This window comes from Crocuta crocuta, unplaced genomic scaffold (genome assembly GCF_008692635.1).
Source record: "Crocuta crocuta isolate KB4526 unplaced genomic scaffold, BGI_CrCroc_1.0 scaffold43, whole genome shotgun sequence".
Taxonomy (NCBI): domain Eukaryota; kingdom Metazoa; phylum Chordata; class Mammalia; order Carnivora; family Hyaenidae; genus Crocuta; species Crocuta crocuta.
Genome location: NW_027529429.1, coordinates 343,529 through 346,495, shown reverse-complemented (window position 1 = coordinate 346,495; position 2,967 = coordinate 343,529).

Below are 2,967 nucleotides of genomic sequence, written 5' to 3'. Positions count from 1 at the left end.
CATTCAATGCAATTCCAATCAAAATTGCACCAGCATACTTCTCAAAACTAGAACAAACTATCCAAAAATTTGTATGGAACCACAAAAGACCCCGAATAGCCAAAGTAATACTGAAAAATAAAACCAAAACGGGAGGTATCACCATCCCAGACTTTAGCCTCTACTACAAAGCTGTCATCATCAAGACAGTATGGTATTGGCACAAAAACAGACACATAGACCAATGGAACAGAATTGAGAACTCAGAAGTGGACCCAAAAGTATACAGCCAACTGATCTTTGACAAAGCAGGAAAGAATATCCAATGGAAAAAAGACAGCCTTTTTAACAGATGGTGTTGGGAGAATTGGACAGCAACATGCAGAAGAATGAAACTAGATCATTTTCTCACACCATGCACAAAAATAAACTCAAAATGGATAAAGGACCTGAACGTGAGACAGGAAACTATCAACACCCTAGAGGAGAAAGCAGGAAACAACCTCCTTGACCTCCACCGTAGCAACTTCTTACTTGACACATCCCAAAACCAAGGGAATCAAGAACAAAAATAAACGATTGGGGCCTCATCAAGATTAAAAGCTTCTACACAGCAAAGGAAACAACCCACAAAACTAATAGGCAACCAACGGAATGGGAAAAGATAGTTGCAAATGACATATCAGATAAAGGGTTGATATCCAGAATCCAGAAGGAACTCACCAAACTCCACACCCAAAAAGCAAACAACCCAGTGAAGAAATGGGCAGAAGATATGAACAGACACTTCTCCAAAGAGGACATCCAGATGGCCAACAGACACATGAAACGATGCTCAGCATCCCTCCTCATCAGGGAAATACAAATCAAAACCACACTGAGATACCACCTCACGCCAGTCAGAGTGGCTAAAATGAGCAAATCAGAGAACTCTAGATGCTGGCGAGGATGTGGAGAAACGGGCACCCTCCTACACTGTTGGTGGGAATGTAAACTGGTACAGCCCCTCTGGAAAACAGTGTGGAGGTTCCTCAGGAAACTAACAATAGAACTCCCCTATGACCCAGCAATAGCACTGCTAGGAATTTACCCAAGGGATACAGAAATGCTGATGCATAGGAGCACATGTACCCCAATGTTCATAGCAGCACTCTCCACAATAGCTAAAACATGGAAAGAGCCTAAGTGTCCATCAACAGATGAATGGATCAAGAAGATGTGGTTTATCTATACCATGGAATACTACATGGCAATGAGAAACAATGAAATCTGGCCATGTGTAGCAACATGGATGGACCTTGAGGGTGTTATGCTGAGCGAAATAAGTCAGGCAGAGAAGGACAAATATCATATGTTTGCACGTATAGGAGGATTAGGAGGAACTTGACGGAGGAACAAGGGGGAGAAGAAGGGCGGAAATGGTGGGGGAAAGGGAGAGAGGCAAACCATGAGAGACTCTTGAATGCTGAGAAGCAAACTGAGGACTGATGGATGTTGGGGGGAGGGAGGTATGGACATGGAGGAGTGCACCTGTGGGGATGCGCACTGGGTGTTATGTGTAAACTAATTTAACAATAAAGTATTTGTAAAAAAAAATAAAAATAAAAAAATAAAAGCAATTATTTATGTTGACAACTTGAGAATTTAGAGAAAAGGAATAAATTAAGCCCAGGTAACCATGAGTAAGGAATTAATAAAGATAAGAATAGAATCAATAAAATTGAAAAGAAAAACAATAGAGGAAATCAATCAACGAAAGAACATAGTTGATTCTTTGGAAAGATTAATAAAATTAATAAAGCCCCGATAAGACTTGTAAAAGAAAAAGAGAGAAACACAGAAGATCAATATGGATCAATATGAAGATGTTATCATACAGACAATACAAAATATTAAAAGGATATAAAGGTTTGTTACCACTTTAAACCCAAAACCCTAACAAATTTACCTATTAGATTTTAGGGCACACATTATGTGAATTCTAGCTCCCATACATCCTAAGTGCAGGCTTGTCATTAGGAATCTTCAAGGATAGTGTTTCTTTTCTCCAAGAAAGTATTTTTTCCCTTGTTTTCCATTTCCTTCCTCCTTTCTTCCTCTTCCTCCTCTCCCTCTTCTTCCCTCCCTTCTTCCCCTTCCTCTTGTACTATCTCCCTCTCTTCTCTCCATCTCATCTTCCTTTCTTTTCTTTTTTCTTTCCTGTGATTCCCCTTAATTATCAGCTAAGAATGTCTCCTTCTCAGGTTGTCCCCTTAAGGGAGACTGTATTGTAATAGAATTTTCCAGAAAAACGGAACTACAGTAATCCTTGGATTAGGGTAACTTGTTCTGCGAGTGTTTCATAAGATGGAGCAAACATTCCCCATAAATTTTAAACCTGATAAACGAGCTATGTCTTGCAGTAGGAGTAGTATATGGTGCATAATGTCACATGATCACAACTGAGCTAATGGGTCTTAAAATTTGCTCTGATATACCAGTCCTTTGGATTACAAGTATGTTTCCAGAGCGAATTACTCTCACAAACCAAGGTTTATAAGAGATTTGTTATAGGAATCGGCTCATGTGGTTATGGAGGCTGATAAGTCCCACAATCTGTCTGCAAATGAGAACCAGGAAAGCCTGTGGTGTTATTCATTCTGAGTCTCAAGGCTTGAGAAGCAGGAACGCACTGGTGTAAATCCCAGTCTGAGGCCAGCGGGTGCTAGTGTAAGTGTGGGAGTCTGAAGGCTCAGGATCCAGGTGCTCTGATGTTCAAATGTAAGGAAGAAATGGACAACTCAGTTCAAGATGAGAGGGAATTCCCCCTTCTTTTGTCATCTTCTGTTCTATTAAGGCTTTCAATAGATTGGTTCATGCCGGCCCACATTGGTGATGGTGGGTCTCTTTACTCAATCTACTGAACCAAATGCTAATCAATTCCAGAAATATTCTCACAGGTACACCCAGATGTAGTGTTTTGCCAGCTATCTTGGCATTCCTTAGCCC